The 18,617-nt window shown below is 42.9% G+C and overlaps 1 protein-coding gene across 1 annotated transcript in view; it reads right to left on the bottom strand.

Moving 5' to 3' along the window:
* The window catches only part of SLC24A4 (solute carrier family 24 member 4), a 578,300-nt gene that overhangs the window by 111,468 nt on the left and 448,215 nt on the right, over positions 1-18,617 (bottom strand). The gene's annotated exons all lie outside the window — the stretch shown is intronic.

Below are 18,617 nucleotides of genomic sequence, written 5' to 3'. Positions count from 1 at the left end.
GAACCAAATTAGATTTAACCAACAGTAATCAGCTTGTGAAACAAAATGAAGAAATTCAGAGAACGAAGGAAATGGTCCTTAAAGGGATAAATGCCCTTAATCTGTTTGGCTACAATTGGCTCAAAAAACATAAAAACATTTTCAAAGGCAACCATATACACAGAATATTCATAAAAGGCTAACATCCTTGATAAAACTGGGGTTGACGTCATTTGCCAGGGTTTATATATGTTGACAGTGTTTTGATGATATTTACAGCTTTCCAATAGGCATTTTAAATCTTCAGGACCGGTTACGAAAACCTAGTCCATTTTAGGATAGCTGTAGATGGAGCCCACACTTAGGGGTCGATTAGGATCGCGGACGGACTTGAGTCCGTCCGCAACCCCTGAGGAGGAGGGAACGTCCGCATGGGCTGCGGCGTTCCCTCCGATCAAATTAGGATGTGACCGCCAGTGTGGCGGTCACATCCTCTATCTCTAACATTGCGGCGGGTGCAGCTTCAAGCTGCACCCGCCGCAATGTAAAAAATCCATGCACAGCATTTGCGTGCACAAAGCGGCAGGCACCGCGCGGTGCCTGCTGCATTGTGCACGCAAATGCAGGGGGGTACCATAGGTACCCCCCATGTGCACCCCCCACCCCACCTTCACCCAGGGGGCCCGCAACGGGCCCCCGAAGTGAAGGTCCGTATGCTTTTCCACGGCGGTAAAGCCGCCGCGGAAAAGCATATATTTTCAGACATCCTAATATGCCTGGCGGTGTCTGATAGACACCACCAGACATGTTAGTGCTTTTCCGCCGCGGTCGCCTTCCGACCGCGGCGGAAAAGCGGCGGACAGATTATCAGACCCACCAGCCATCCTAATTTGGCGGTGGGTCTTTGGAGTCTCCGCCGCGGTTTTTCCGCATCCTCCAGGCCGGCGGACACTTCCGCCGGCCCGGAGGATGCGGAAAAACCGCCATCCTAATCGGCCCCTTAGTCTTCACACTACTCCTATACTTATGTATCAATCCCCCATTGGGCATCTGGGTATTATCAGGGTGAAAAGGCAAACTTTGCATCAGACTGCAGGCTTTCTTGACTACTGCAACGCCCTGCTCCTTGAATCCCCTGCTACGTTGCTGGACCGGCTGCAACGAATTCAATCAGCCGCGGCCAAGCTGGCTCTGGGCTGGTCGAGAAGGTCCTCGGCCACAGCGGCACTGGCCGAACTGCACTGGCTACCCCTAAAGCAGCGGGTGGCTTTCAAGTCCCTTTGCATCGTATTCAAGGCTCTGCATGGACTCGGGCCCAGGCCCCTGCAAGCCCTGTTCCTGTGGTATACTCCTACCAGAGATCTGCGATCATCCTCGGCCTATCTGGTAAGGGTGCCCAGATACAACAAAGCCAGAACTGGGGGTAGATCCTTCAGGGTCGCAGCTGCCAAATTGTGGAACAGCCTGCCCATTGACATACGCCAGATCCCTCACCTGCTTCCATTCAGGAAGTGCATTAAGACCTGGCTTTTCCCCTAGACCTCCCCGCCTTTACATACTTCGGTATCTTCTTCAGTAAAGTATTTCCAGCGCCAGGAAGCCTGCAAGGTATCAGCTGCGCTATATAAATAATTAAAATAAAATAAAATAAATAAATTTCTGTAGGAAACCACATCTCTAATGTTCCTGGGAGAATGCTCAGGAGTCTGCATTCCACAATCCTGGAACAGGCCGGTCCACAGCTAGTTGCTCATTGAGGCATCATGTATTGTTTTGTCTTCTACTCTACTTTCCAGGCTTTAAATCCCAAAGAGTTGCCCAGCACATGTTCCTAAAGTGGACATGTTAACATGCAATTATTAGGAACTCTTAAACCACTTGAGAACAGCGTCCCTCTTTCTGAATAATGTGATGTAATCCCTGATCTGGTCTGTGTGACATGCCTTAGGGTTGTGAAATTTCACAGCGAAGTTTCTAAGTTTAAGATTGGTTCTCAGGATGGGTAGGCGATCTTCAGGACTTTGAAAACCATCCCCTGGTTGTAAGTCCACTGCCCTTGCACCAAGAAGACATTCCCTACCCCTACGAGAGAACGAGATGCAGATGCACCATACATAGTCTGCAGAGAGTATTCTCAGCTTGGTCTCCTAGGGAACTTAATGAGTGTGAATAAAAAGAAATATTTCTGATAGGCCACACTCTATTCAGGAAATGTAATCGTTCTCATTTCCTCCTTTACTCTTTGTGTAGTAATACTTTGAAGTAAGGAGAGAGCAAATTGCCCAAGCAAGCCTATTTACATATCCTAATTGGATTCCCGCTCACTAGAGAGATGTGATCTAGCACTAAGCTTCTTTTGCTTGTATCACGCGTAAAATATTAAACCCCTCATAACCTTTAAACAGATTTTGAAACTCTAAATTAATTTTTTGAATTGTAGTTTTTCTCTATTAAAGTCTTTCCAGAAATATCTGAATGGATGCCTTCATTTAGGTCAAAAATCTAATTTGGGGAGGTCAGGCTACACCACCAGCAAAAACATAGCAGGACATCTGTTTATTTTAGAAATATTTCCATAAAACATTGAAACTATCCATAAATGCTTTTGTAACATATTATCTTTCAAAAATAATTTCAGATATAATGTATTTGCAAACTTGACATTAAGGAAGAGAAAGTTCATTAAAATAAATGACATTAAAAATACAACTATTTATATATTTTGACAATCAAAAATCATTTTACTATACAATTTTTGCGCAATCTCCTAAAACTGCTTTACATAACAATTACAAATATATCATGTTATGTTATGTTATGTTATGTTATTATGGATTTCTTAAGCGCACTGTCACCAGAGGTTTCCTGGCGCTGATTGGATTGGAAAAGAAAGGGAGGAAGCAGGGGAGCAAAGAATTTAATGAGGGAAAAGTGTTGTTTTTAAGGATTTCCTGAAAGAAAGGAGGGAACAAGATGACTTAAGTGCGAGGGGGAGGGAGTTCCACAGCCTAGGGGCCAAGCAGGAGAAGCTACGGCCACCCGATCTTGCGAGTTTGATACGGGGGACAGCAAGAAGCGAGAGATGAGTAGACCTCAAGGTGCGGGGGGGGCAATAAGGAGTAATGAGAGATTTAAGGAAAGCAGGGGCAGGGCCAGTGAGAGCTTTAAAGATCAGGCAGTGAACCTTGAACGTAATTCTTTCGTTCACTGGTAGCCAATGAAGATGGCGTAATAAAGGTTGGGCCGACTGCCATTTGGGGATTTTGAAGACCAGCCGGGCGGCCTGGTTTTGGACGATCTGCAACCTCGATAGCAGAGATTGGGGGAGACCGTGGTAGATTGAGTTCGAGAAGTCCAGCCGGGACATCACCAGGGCTATTAGGACTTGCAGCAAGGCTTCAGGTGAAAGGAGGTGAGCGACTTTCCGGATCCTGTAGAGTTGAAACATGCAGGAAGATGTTACTGCGCTCACCTGTGCCTTGAGGGTGAGCCCGGAGTCGATCAAAATTCCGAGGCTCTTAACACATCCAGCAGGAGAAGGTGGTGTTCCAAGCTCAATCGGCCAGTACTGGGGGCCCCAGAACTGGGCACTTCTCCCCGGAAGGAGGAGCTCAGTCTTGCCTGGATTGAGCTTGAGCTGATTTTGGTTCATCCAATGCTGGATGTGTGTCATGGCAGTCTGAAAATTAGTGACGGCGTCAGGGGAAGTGAGGGGAAAAATAAGTTGTAAATCATCCGCGTAATTAAACACGGTGATATCCCATTTACCCAGGGAATGAAGGAGGGGTTGGAGGTACAAATTAAAAAGGAGGGGAGACAAAGATGATCCTTGAGGAACTCCGCAGGACGAGGGGACACTGGTGGCACAGAAGGGACCCATGCTTACTGCCTGGGACCTCTCCTTGAGGAAGGATTTGATCCAAGACAGAGCAGCCCCACAGATTCCGGCGGATTCGACACGGTGGATTAAGATGTTATGGTCCACCGTGTCGAAAGCCGCCGATAGGTCGAGTAAAACTAGTGCCTGGGGATGTCCTTTGTCCTCGCTGCGCCTGAGATTATCCAGCACAGCGAGAATCACGGCCTCAGTGGAGTGGGCTGGTCTGAACCCGGCCTGGTTGGGTGCCAGGTAGTTGGATTCCTCGATAAAGTGTGAGAGGCAGGTCGTGACATGAGCCTCGAGGATTTTGGAAAAGAAAGGTAGGAGGGAGATGGGGCGATAGTTGGCCAGGACTGCTGAATCGGCGCCGGGCTTTTTTAAGAGGGGCACCAGTGTGGCCTCTTTAAATGAGCTGGGAACTGTGCCTGAAATGAGAGAGGAGTTGAGCAAGGGAAGAATACAGTGCGGGAGGGTATGACAGATGTCGCGGAGCACGAAAGGGGGACAGCTGTCTTTGGGAGATCCAGATTTCACGCGAGAGGACAGTCTGGCGAGTGATTCCGGGTCGAGCGCAGGAAACTGAGAAAAGGTAGGTGTATTAGCAGGGGGGGAACTGATACGGCGGACGGAAGTGAGTAGGGAATGGAATTCTTAATAGCAATGATTTTATCTGTAAAAAAGGAGTTTAAAGCAGTGCAGGATTCCAAGGAAGGAGGTGGGATCGGGAGTGTCCTGGCGTCTGATGTCAATTCGCCAAGGACTTTAAATATCTCCTTGGATCTGTTGGGAGCTGTTAAGATCCTATTGGAGATGAAGGAAGTTTTGGTGGTGATAATTGCAGCTTTGTAGGCTTTGCGCGCAGACACATAGGCTTCCCTGTCGGGGCCGAGGTAATGGCGCCGCCATCTGCGCTCCAATTGGCGCAGCTCCAGATGTTGTTGCTTTAAGGTAGAATTATACCATTTGTGGGATTTATTAAGATGAGTGCGGGAGAAGCAGGTAACGGGAGCAAAAGTGTCACTGGCCGTTGTTAACCAGTGTGAGATGTTAGCGTCCATGGTGTTGATGTCCAAGGACTCGGGGAGTGAAGGCTGGGTTTTGACAAGTAGGGAGAGAAAAGCGGGCGAGTCCAGAGTTTTCCAGTTCCGGGCGGACCCTCCAGGCCGGGAGGGGGGCCTGACCAGGCCCTTTATGAGGATGGATGACTCGATCAGTGAGTGATCTGACCAGACACAGGGGGAGACAGTCGGACCGAGAAGTGAGATACCTTGAGTCCATATGTGGTCCAAGATGTTGCCCCCGGTGTGAGTGGGGGAGATGACATGCTGCGTCAGATTGAGGCTAGAAAGTGCCTCAAACAATTCGGTGGCGTGGGGACCAGCGGCAGCATGGTTGAACCAGTAGTTAAAGTCGCCATATATGGCAACGCGAGCTGAGGAAGTCATGAGGGCAGCAAGCTGCTCACAAAAAGTGACAGGAAATAATGGCATCAGGGTGGGAGGGCGGTATAAGACGATAAGGGTCAGAGCCCCCGCTTCAGTTGGCAAGCTGATTACCAAGTTTTCAACATCAGGGAGGCATAAAGATGACGACTTAATGAGCGGTAGATCTTTGCGAATAATTGCTGCAACCCCTCCGCCACGGCGGCCGTGAGGCCGGTTGGCGTTCAGCAGATAATAGTTAGGGGGTAGGGCAGCCAGGATGTCAGGGAGGGATAGGTCAGATAGCCAGGTCTCAGTGAGCAGCAGGATGTCTGGGTTTTCCGCGATCAGCAAAAGAAAAATATCAGCGTGGTGTTGGGGAAGAGAGCGGGTGTTGAGATACAATATACGGATGCAAGTTTCCGGCGGCGCAGGGAGCAACTCAGGTGCACGGGTGAGTCTGGGAGAGACCAAGTCGGCCGCAATGCCGAGAGATGCCAAGCGGTCCCAGGTTGTGGATAGAAGAGCGCAGGGGGGCTGCTGGAGATTTCTAAGTGCAGCAGGGGAATATGCCAAAGATTGGGCAGCATTTTGGGGCCCTGGGCCCGTCTGGGCGCGGACGGGCGCAGACGGGCTTGCCTTAGGCGCGCCCGCTGCGCCCGTCCGCTGCGCGTACGTAAGAAGCACATGTTTTATGGCGATGGTAGGAGGCGTGGCCAATTGCAGTGGGCGTGGCCGGGGGGAGCGGCCGCTGGAGTATCTTCTTTTTGCGTAAATCTCAGCCCAAGTATAGGTTTCATTGAGCTTGTAGTCTATAGTATCATGAAACAAATAGATATCTGCACAGGTTAAAAAAACTCAAATGTTCCTCAATGTTGGGTCATCCTCGAATATGATACTTTACAACGCACACGTGTCAACGCGTGTCATTAAGACGCATTTTTTACATCGCAAAATCCATTACAACGCATGTCGTTACAACATGTGTCATCACAACGCATAATCCATTACAACGCAATTACTATTCTAACTCCGCTGGGGCGTTACTTTGGGGAATGCGTTGTAATGGATTATGCGATGTAATAACATGCGTTGTAATGGATTTTGCTTTGTAAAACATTCGTTGTAACGACACGTGTTGTAATGTGTGCGTTGTAAATGATGTTTCCCGTCATCGTCAGCACAGGTACATGCAAATGATCATGCCACACATGGAGGTTGGTATTGCAAGTCTTTATTCTTCATAGTGTAGCCAATAACTGCATGTACTACATACTGAATTTCTTAACCACACCCAGTCAATTACGTCACTCTTCTACAGAGTACATCAGGGACCAAAGGGGTCCAGCTACTTCTAAGATACATGACACTACACTTCAAATCTGTTTTAAAAAATCCAAGGCAGTTTGGTAAAGAGAAATACTCATTTTCCTCAATAGGGGGGATCAGGTTTTTCTTATGATGAAAGCAAAGAAATCATGCTGAAAATTATAGCCTTTTTAAACAGTAGAGCCCACAAAATATTCTGTGCCTCATAAAACCATTTTAAACCTTTCCAGGCATTTAATATACCATAGGCTGCTAGGAGGTACTGTAGCTGTACTTGAGGTTTATGTAATTTCCCTTTGCGTACTTTGTGAAATAGTATAACCAAAACTGCACATTTCATAAAGTTTGCAAAGTTTTTTTACAACAACTGTGACACCACAATACAGAACTTTGATTCAGAGGTAAAAAACATTTTTCCGGTCGCAAGCGACCTGATGTGCGACCGGAAAAATTATTTTTTAAATGCACAAAAAGCAAGATGTGATTCAGTAACTTGTTACCGAATTGCATTTTGCATTTGTGATTCGGTATTTGGAAGGGGCATTATTAGGGCAGCTCTTCCAAATACTGAATCGATATGGCATGTATTACTGTTTTGCAACCGAAATCTGGTCACAAAACAGTAATACTTTACCACCAGTGATTCATTTGCAGTGGGAAAGAGGTCCCCTGGGGACTCCTTCCCCTTTGAAAATATACATGAAAATATTTTTTAAGAGCAGGCAGTGGTCCCACGGACCACTGTCTTCCCCCAAAAAATGAAACTGCGAAGTTAAATTTTTTCTTTTTTAAATGCATCCAGTTTTCCTTTAAGACTAAACGGTCTGCGTAAAGAAAAAAAAAGATTGCTTTCTCAAAAATCAATCACAGACATGGTGGTCTGCTGACCTCCGCAGGCCACCATCCCATTGATAGCTGTGATTCCTACTGGGTCTCAAATTATGACCTACATCATTAGTATGCATGAGATACGTCTATTTGTGACCCACTATGCATCGCTATTGAAACTCAAAACTGTTTCATACATGAGGAATACCGATTTCCTCAGCGCGATTCTCTTTGAATTGCAATTAGGAAATCGGTATTTCTAATGTTAGTACATCTAGCACTTTGTGTTTTAATGAAAAAAATCGGCAAATTTAGTTTTTTTAGGCGATGTTTACTGCTAGATATGGTTTGCAGGAAAAGTTTGCCTATTGGGCAAAAAATAAAATACATTTTACAATCAATGTAGTGCACAATTATTCATTCTGTCAGTGGAATTGTAATTTCCTCCACCAATGAAAAGAATGGGAGTCTGTAGCTATTTGCTGGTTTACAAACAATGTTGAGATGTCCTCATGTGTGCTGTATAAGACATTGTAGAGATTGAAGATCTGGAGGTCAAGTGCAGTGGATAGCTGTCCATAGTGCTGCAGGTGAAGTGGCAGTGTTGTCCATCTGTCTTAGGGGCCACAAAGTCCCAATAAAGGCTGTCTTTTATTACTCAAGCAGCTGATGCTTGCACCACAGTCCATGGTACCCTTTCAATTCCACTGGTGAATAGGATGCCCTCAAAGCTATGTTGAAATCCCCTTTGCTGATTTAAAACAATCCTTTTATTGAGGATTTTTTAACTCCCGATAAAACTTTAGTAAGGCAGTTGTATTGAGCCACCCAGCCTCACTCAGCTTGCCCTCACCCGGATGTGCACCAAGTAATCCTCGGGCCAGGCGTGGCCAGAGGTTATAAAATAAATGGGCGTAGAATGCACAAGGGCTTACTGCGGCCCCATACAACCTGAGTGCACATGTGTTCTTGTGGGCCAGGGGAATCTGTGTGGGCCTAACCAACGGACCCCTCTACCATCACGAGGGTGTCCGTGACAACAGTGGCCCCAAGCCGGACTCACAAAGGACGTCTGCTGCAATACAGAGAGGTAAAGCAGAACCCTGAGACTCTCATGTATTAATTCAGAAGGCTCCAGGTATGCCCTTCAGCAGTGTATGGCACCTCTGTAGGAGATAGCGTCTAAAGTAATGGAAAACTGAAAATCCTCACAGACTTGTGCCCACAAAGTGCATGATATTTTACTGTAACACTCCAAGAAATATATAAATAATCATTAAAAAAAATTACTGGGCAAGAACATTAATAACGCATTGTTGACATGCCATTTTAATTGTTGCATATTACAAAGAGACCCCTGATTTACAGTCAGCTGTGCAGCGTCTCCTTTTGTAAATACTTCTTGCACAAAGTCCAGCACAATTACCTGCTTCCCATGAAAGAATATACAGTGATTGATGCAGCCAATACTCTCTGTCAAACCATGCAGTTTCATTTCCTATGCGTGGGCATGAGCAATGAAACTACATTTCCCCAAGGAGAAGCATGCCTATGAAGTTCTGCATTTGAAAAACAGTTTTTTGCTGCCTAACAGTAATAACAATCATTCCAGTCATAAAAATATGCTATTTTGTAGCACATTGCTTCTATATTTGGATACACCAAAGAAATATGTAGACGATTTCAACTTTTTATCATTTAACTGCGAAAGATATTTTTTATTTTGTATGTCAACATCTTTAATTGGATAGGGGAAACCCCACTTATTTTGCTCTTTTTGCATCCTTTTGGTACACCAACCGTTTTAAAGTTATTTTTATGGCTTTCCACAGTTTAGAGCAGATTCTTGGGAAGACCTGCAGTCCACGTAAAAAATAAACTGAATCCCACACGCCGTAAAGGAATTCACGGTCTTTCTATTGTCCGTTTAAAAAAAATGAAGAATAATATCTAAAACTAAACACGATTTGTAGCTTAACTACTCCATTACAGGTCAGTATGTGTCCACAAAAGAGTAGTGGTATGATTCAGCAGATAGATTCCTTTTTGTTGTGCCATTTTAAGAGCATTTGTAATACATAGGTTGTAGCAATGGCTTTTTTTCACTTCAGTTTTAGCAAGATTCCAATAGTTCAGTTTAAAGAAAAAGTGGAATTAGTGGGACTGGTACCTGTATGAAGTGTTTGTTAATTGGAACTGGCTGCCTGGTATGAAAGTATTAAGAGAATTTTTAAGTTAGTAGAAGGTGATAGGCATTCGAATAAAGAAAATATTTCCCATCCCTGGCTCCGAAAAAATGAAAAATCAACATGTTCTGTAGATCATGCTGGAATGAATGTGGCTGCTCGGTATAAAACTACAGAGGAAGGTTTTCCGGTTCTTGTATCTGTAAATAGTTTATCTGAAGAAATTAGGGCTTCCAGGTAGACTGAATGATGGAAATATTATTAAAGCTGCTCTCCTAAATGTTAACACTTTGTTCCATAGAAAGTGCACTTTGTGCTAGAATCGGAAGAAAATGGAGGGAGAAAAGTAGGATCGGACTTACACTCAAAAGTGAGATCTAAGGACCTTGTGGACTTTCTGTTTCCTTACAACATATTAGTGCCAAACAACCATCTCTGAAGCTTCTCGGCTGAAGTAGAGAACTCATTTGTGGCTCACTTTGGTGCTGTGACCTCTCTAGACTTAAAATTGATGCTTTATGACCTCTGCTGTCAATGACATCAATCACAACTCCAGTGCAACAAGTGGAGAGTTTTTATTACAAAGACATGGAATAAGTGTCACTTGTACATGACAAGGCAGCAGACACTCAAGGCGATCGAAGCCCCCAGATGCTGAAGAAATAGCTCAGTAAGAGAAGAGAGGAAAATCACTTTCAGGGTCTATAATTCTGGTACGATTCCAACAGGTGTGGAATATCCTTTTTTTGTACTTAAAAGAAAAACAAAATCGCTATAGGAGATCAGCCATCCGTCGACACAGAATTGGAAGAGTTTTTCAAGGATGATGAAGGAACATTAACATCATTAATTTTCATGCCTCAGGTCATACACCTAGAACAATCTTCCACTGAGCTGTGGAAGAGAAATGAAAGACTACAAGTGATCATTCATTCTCATACCTTCACCCACAAAAGTGGAAAAAAGCATTGGTGGAGCAAGGGAAGATAGCAATTCGCATTATACATTAAATCGTGGAACTGGAAAAAAAAACGCCCCAGTATATAAAATGAGAAAAAAGTTCCAAAGGCAGTTATTCATTCTCATAACTTTTTAGCATCACTCAGAAACTCAGACATGAAAGCAATAGTTCCCATACACAACTCACTACAAACATATGCTCTTCCAACCACACATGCAAGCGCTGGTCTTGAATCAAATTCTAACAAGGCAGCTATACTTCCAAGATCTAGCTTGCACTAAATCAGACAAGGCAGCTTGCACTATGCCAGCATGCATTAAATCAAATAAAACCACTAAAGCAAAACAGATCCTCTAAAGTGGCAGCAATGTAGCAATAACAAAACCAATCCTTTGCACCACATGCATAAGACAAACTTCCGAAGAATATGAGAAGGGGACCAGAAGAGCAGCACTTCAGGAAGAAGCTCTCAGGAAGAACGCCTCCCATTCTACGAAACCCAGCATTATCACAAAACATACCAGAAAAAAAGCAGAAGGATAAGCAAATCTCTTTAATACTTTAGTGGTAGAATATAATTACGGAAAACATATAATTAGGGATGAGCAATAATCCGAGTCAAAGCTCAGAATATGTAGAGGTCACCTCCAACATTGGTATATGTGTGGGGAAAGGGGGTTCTTTCCCGAAATACCAGGAAAATATTTTCTTTAAAGCAAGAAAGTTATTATGTGCAAACCTACTTTTCGTAGCAATTTGCAGGGACGTAACTGTACACCATCTAAATTCAACTATGTGTACAAATGTGAATATTCCTTGAAAGCAGTGACTGTATCAGCTTCTCTGATGCAATTCTGGATTTTTGTGAATTCTATAACAATATTAATTTGCTCTAAATATAAGATTAAACCTTTCGAAATCAATGTATAATTTTGTTTTTTTGAACTGGTCGCAACTGTTTATTTTCTTCCTGTGTGTAATTCATGCCCACCATCAGTTGCTAGTGGTTTAAACTTGCTATCGTTTATTGTATTTAGATCCATGCACAGCCAGTTTGTACAATTAAATCACGCCTATCTCTGGTATTTCCGGATTTACCCATACACCACGTATCTTGGGTACCTAGACCCACCTAGTTTTATCCAGATGTTGCAGCACCCACATTAAATTATTAAACTTATCTGTGCACATATAGTAGAGAGGTAATAGGAGGCAGTGGGTGACATATATGCACGACCTTGGATCTAGAGGCTGGCATCTCTGCCCCCCCACTCTCCCAGGGAGCTCTTATATGACAACACCAAGTCTTCCTCCGTCATTACACCTTAATGGACAGTGCAGCATTTGTCATCCACAACTCGATAACCTCAATAACCCCTGCCCACTTCATAACAATCCTATCTTCCTTTCCGTCACCAACTGAAGCAACTTGACAGGAATCAGCTCCCAGCATACAGCTTAATGTGCAACTGCTTTCCCTGTCTCTGGATGTTCTAGGGATCTGAGACATTCTTATACCACCACTCAATCCAAAACTTTCCTACTCACTTCGACGCTTGACCGACTGAATACAGCATTCACCCCTCTGCTTTAAGCATGTACCAATCTCTAGCATTTACTGCTCTCCCACCAGCACACAAGCCACTGCCTACACTACTCTCTCAACTCACCGCATACATTCCGAATTTGCTACATTCACTCCAGCACTCACCACACTCATTGCCCTTCTAATTCCATACACTCTGGCACTCGCTGCACTCACTGCAGTCACCCACCAAAGCATAAACTAAACTCACTCCGCTACTTACTCCGAACTCAACTAAATCTCACCAAACACTTACTCCACTCTCTCCAGTACTAGTCCTACTCACTATCTTAATAACTACAGTCACTGCCGCTCTTCCCCCAATCACTCTTGCTCTCTCACTGGAATATACACTTCTCTGAATCTCAAAACCCACTACAATCATTTCAACACTCATTGTTCTAAACAAACACTCACTCTACTCACTCGAGTATTCCAACTGCTCACTCTAACATTCAGGAGAGTCAGCCCAGCAATCTTTTCATTTATTAAACTACATCCCAAATGACTTGCTCCTTTTCCTTAATCTCTTACCTTTGCCATGTATTTCAAACACTCTTTCTATTCTTTTTACTAGGCTAACATGACTGTTGGCAGACACTGAAAAGCACACATTCACAGGTTAAACAGCACCAATACATCCCTGCTAATGCCTATAGAAGCTTTGGTAAATTAATATTAACTTAACACTAATGCCTCTTCCCAATCAGCACATCCTTTCTACACAGACTTACTTCTTAATATGCTCCCTTCTCAATATTAATCCAGCAATCACAAATAACAAGTTGATTGATCAAAATATGTGAATGAATGTTTAACTCTGGTAATTTTATAGGGTGGGTTTTCATTCTATCATTTCATTGCCTGTATTTGCCTTTGGAGTCATTGAAACAATATGCCCAATAGCCTTGACCTACTCCAAAAGGATCCATCCAGACAAACTTCTGAGGCCAAGTCCACTCCAACTGGACATAAAGCAATGCCAAAAGTGTTTCGACCTTGTTGGGCTTCAATGTTGTGGGGCAGTGTTAGTTACCATGGCCCTGGGATTTAAGACCCACATCTGGCCAGACTAGCTCCATCTTAAGGAGACTCACCCACACAGTAAAATAACAGATGAATGGGAATGCTAGAATCAAAATTAACTCCTATTGATTTAATTTAAAGAGCGCATCAACGTCTATGTTTAGATCTATGTTGAGTACATCCCAAAATGTCTCCCAACTGTTGAGATCATTAACAATTTATCCTATTGAGGGTCCCATGCAGCAGTGGGAACCGATCAACTCCCAACTAAACTATGCTAACTAAACCAAACATCACATTTTCCTTCTCCATCTGTTCTGGAAAACCAGAGCCTTCCAGTATCAAAATAACTCGAATAGACAGCAGTCCATAATTTATATTTGGAATAGGAATTTCGAATACCTCGAAAGCATTTTTCAAAACTCATTAACATGGAGTGTCCAGGAAATATTTGAAGAATTTAAAGTTTTCTTAATCTCTGGTCTTCGTGGTGATTTACTTGGTCCTTCAAAAAATCCATTTTGCACAGGGGGTGTAATACTGTGACATCGATAACCATTGGTGCCAATTAACTCACTCGTTTATAGTCCCATACTAGTACTTGAGTCCTAGTAAACTATCACCAGTTCCTGTGCTTTAGTGTTCCATATTGGTTTCTAATATCAATTCAGGCTTTAGGAGCGATCCAGGATTTAGGAGCAATGTTCCAATCAATGAGGCTTTCTTTCATCACCAGGCATTGTGGTAAGTACCACGCCCTTGTGGGAATTACACTCAGTTTGGCAACTTCCCAGAGCCTCAATAAGTGGTTGAGTTACAGCCGAACTCCAACATCCAAACATAATAAATCAGTCCCTTTACCTACTCATAAATTCTACCAAGGTCTGTCTTGTTTTCAAGTTTTTTGTTGCTTTGCGGTCTTTGTTGCAAGGGGCCAACAAAGACTACCCGAAGTGTACCCTCAGATAAAGCAGGATTGAATGACACATGGTCTTGATGGTTATATCGTTTTATGGTTTCTATTTCCTTGCAAGCTCTCATTAAACCGCAAAGGGTGTGCCACAAAACAATCATTCCAATCCAGACCAGATATTGAATGGATCCTCATGTTTTTCACTCTGTATAAGAGTAGTTTGCCACTTGGGAATTGCATAGATGATAGTACAGGATGGTAGAAAAAGGTATGAAAGTTGTTATCTGGAAGATACTATATGAATTTTGGACATATCTGGTTTTCAAATGGGCAGGTTCCCCTGCACCATATTGATTCTGCATTGAGCGGCACAATATAATTGACAGTTGGGTAAGACAGGCTCATAACTTTATGTGCATGGGGCATAATGTATTCTTTGTATCTCCCATCCTTTCATCAGTTTATGGATAAATGGCACACACTGGCAGAACAATCTGGGAAAGTATGTGGCTCTACTACCACTGATCTTGGTTTCTTTACATGTCTAAAAGTAGATACCCGAAAGATGATTAGAGAGTATTTTCTGCTCCATTGCTTACATGGGCACTCCCACAAAGCACTACTATTTGCCTAGAAAGAGCTTCAAATATTTTACATGTTATAAGGGGTTGGAATGGTCATCTTGCTCTGTTTGGGGAGGTAAATGGTAAGAGGCTCAATTTTCTACCCGCTTACATTTTCTAGCTCCAAATATTTTAGGTTGGAGAGCATTTATTTATTTATTTAAAGATTTCTAAAGCGCGTAGTCACCCAGGGGGTATCCCAGCGCTGAACCTATTACCACCAGTGGAAGATAGTCGGGAGCATGACATGGTCATATCTTTTATTCCATATTAGTAAATATTGACAATTTAGATAATGTCTGGATCCTAATTGGGGCACCTTTCACCTGAAAAAATGGCAGATCCCTTTGGAAGTGGTTTGAGCACAGCAATAATCCTGTACAGACATATTCAAGAACTATGTTTTCTCTTCCCTCTGATCATATCATAGTAATGCTGTCAGTGCATGCCTATTGTGGGAGGCCTTCATGCCATGCAAGGCCTAGAAGTCTGCCCAGGCCTTCAGGATTTAGCTTCCTACTTGAAGGACAGGAACCGCCTGCGGGGGATTTCATAGTGACTTAGGCGGTGTTCATGTTGTGATATGCAGGTGGCAACAATTATTGCATGTGACTGTGATGTGATGTGATGTGATGTGACATAACATTTCTATAGCGCACTATCACTCCAAGGAGCATCTTGGCTCTTTGGCTCAGCCAGATGAAATGGTGACCCACAACTGTGCTGTCCAAAAAAGAGAAAGGCGCAGAAATCATACTAATCCATTGCACACGGTATACGAGAGGCTGTATATCCAGGTCTTAAGAGATTTCCTAAACCATTTTTCTGATGTAATCTGACGCAGGTGGGGGGGGAGTTTATTCCACGCCCTAGAGCCAATCACTGCCAGGGATTTGCCTCCCTTGGTGGTAAGCCTAAATTTAGGAACCGTGAGTAGGTTAGCTGTGGCAGACCTGAGATTTCGAGAAGGATGGTAATGGGTAAAGATTTTCCGGAGGTATGGCAGGCCCTGGGTGTGAAAGGCCCTAAAAGTAATAATTAGGACCTTAAACAAGATGCGTTTATGGATGGGGAGCCAATGAAGGGCATCTAGTGCAGCAGAGGCAGAAGACTTCCTGGGCCATCTAAGCACCAGGCGGGCGGCAGCGTGCAGGACCATCTGTAGCCTGTGAAGGGCCGCTTTATTCGACCCTGCATATAAGCTATTACAGTAGTCCAGTCTTGATGTAATCAATGCCACCACCACCGTGCGCCTGGCTGCAAGGGGAAGCAGATCGAAAAATTTCCTCAGGCCCTTTATGATGTTGAAGCAGGTGCCTGCTACCGCCACTGCTTGTTGTTTGAAAGATCAAACTTGATCCCTAAATTCCGTGCCGCCCTAATTGTGTTCGGAGGGACTTCCGCATCCTCTGGCCACCATTTCTGAGGAGAGAATAAATTATGAGCTCCAAATGGCAAAATTTCCGTTTTACCAGAGTTGCACTTCAGGTGATTATTTCTCATCCACGTGAACGTTGCTGATAGACAATTTTTAAGATTTTGTTCTGCATTCGATATGTCCTTGTCTAGGACTAGGATCAGCTGTGTGTCATCAGCATATGCAATAGTGCTGATGTTAAAGGACGAGATTAGATTTATCAGGGGGAGCATATAAAGATTGAAAAGCGTTGGGCTCAAACTTGAGCCCTGTAGTACCCCTGTCGTCAGTACCTTTTCACCCGAGCAAAAATGCCCTAAAGTAGTTACTTGACGCCTGTGCGTTAGGAAGATCTTGAGCCATTCCAATACAGTTCCTGCTATACCTGCTGTTGTCAAACGATCTAAAAGGATAGCATGAGGCACCGTATCGAAGGCTGCGGATAAATCTAAAAGGATCTGGACAGCCTTCTTGCCCCGATCCATGGCAGCTCGTAACGGTTCAGTAGTAAACAAAAGAGCAGACTCAGTGGAATGCTGAGCTCTAAAACCTGCTTGGTTGGTATATAGTATATTGTTTCCTTCCAAGAATGCAGTAAGCTGCCTATTTACAAATGTTTCTGCCAGTTTGCAGAGCACCGGAAGAAGTGAAATGGGGCGCAAATTGGAGAGGGTCGTAGGATCTTGTAATTGCTTCTTCTGAAGTGGTTTTACAGCTGCGAGTTTCCTTTGTGATGGAATCTCTGCTGAGAGGAGTGATGAATTGATAATGGTGTTTATGATGGGATTTGCCACATCTATCATGGCTTTCAACAAGACCGGGGGACACGGATCAAAAGGAAATCCTGACTTATTTAGGGATATGGCTTGACGGGTTTCCTCCAGACTAATCTGGGTAAAGGTCCTCATACTAGCCATATTTATGTCGGCCATGGTAGTTTCATCCAGTTCTGATGGCTCAAAGGGAGGAAAATCTTTAGTAAGGTCCTGTACTTTATGCTCAAAATAATTGGCTATAGAGTCGCATAGAGTCTGGGATGGTGACTCCACATGAGTTCAAACAATATCTTATCTTCTTTATTGATGGCCCATGTACACAATGCTATTCACCTAACTATGTTCAGAGAGCTCCATCCTCATTCTCTCCTATCTTTTCTATTCAAATTTGTCTGCAAAGGTGGCAGAGAACTCTGCACATGTAGATATATGTTGATGTAGTAAATGTGGGAAGAAAAGGGGGTGGCTAAAAAATGGGGAATCGTTACTACTAAATGGGACTGGTTTAGAGAAATTTAAGGAGGGTGTTAATTGAGGGGCATGCTAATACAAACTCACACCCACAAAAGCGTAAGACTACTGCTATTCACAAACTACGCTGCTTAAGTTACTGCAGCCCTACATGTGTAGGACCAGGCTCAACTATACTATAAATAAGTTTAAAATAATTTAATAATTTCAACATTTAAAACATATTAATTCATTCACATATGCTCCAAGGGGAAGTGTCCAAAACACAAGCAGCACTCAAAAGCAAGAAACCTGTCCCCATCGGTTTTTATTGGTATAGGCATGCGCAGTTGGATACAATTACAAGCACCCAACTCATTCTTGCCGACGCATTTCGTTACTTAACTTCTTCCTGGGCATATCGAGTCAGTATGTATATATATTCATTGAGAAAAATAAAGTGTGAAATTATGTTATACTTAAGTAAAAATGTCAGTTAGAATGTAACATTTTAAACTCAAAAAACCACAGATATTCAACAGTTATAGTTAACTGAAGTAACTATAACTCCTACCCTTGCTTGTACAGTGTGTTATCAATGAGGTCATTGCAGCTGTTCTATTGATGTTATCAATTATATCATAGAATATGTCACGAGTGATGTGTGTGTGTGTGTGTGTGTGTTTATATAAATATATATATATATATATATATATATATATATATATATATATATATATATATATATATATATGCATGTGTGTGTGTGGGTATATATTTATAATCATTGCTAGTGAGAGTGAGAATTTTTGTTTATTGTTTTAAAATTATTTATACATTAAACGATTACACTTAAATTGATTATTTAGTAGCCATTTGATGAGTTAATGTGCTGTAATATATTATTTTATTAGTTCAAGGGTAATAATATGTTTTATTAATTTAAATGTATATTATACATTAAAATATTTTTAAGATATGTTTTTTAAGAATAATAAACTTGAAAATGTTATCATAGGACGATCTCTGCTGACCTCTTTCTATATCTGCAGACACACTATTAGTAACTTTACATTCTCAAATCATGTGGTCGGAGGCTTTATCCACTGATTTGAGGTGTAGAGACATGCACATCTAGAACTAGGTGTAAATCTAAACTGGAAATGGTGAATGCCAAAAAGTATAATGTTATAACTATGTGTAGTAGTTAATATACACATGAGTAAATACACACCTATATTTA

Source organism: Lissotriton helveticus, chromosome 9, assembly GCF_964261635.1.
Source record: "Lissotriton helveticus chromosome 9, aLisHel1.1, whole genome shotgun sequence".
In the NCBI taxonomy this organism is placed as follows: Eukaryota; Metazoa; Chordata; class Amphibia; order Caudata; family Salamandridae; genus Lissotriton; species Lissotriton helveticus.
The sequence above is the reverse complement of the archived record's forward strand: the minus strand, read 5'-3'. Positions and strand labels throughout refer to the sequence as shown.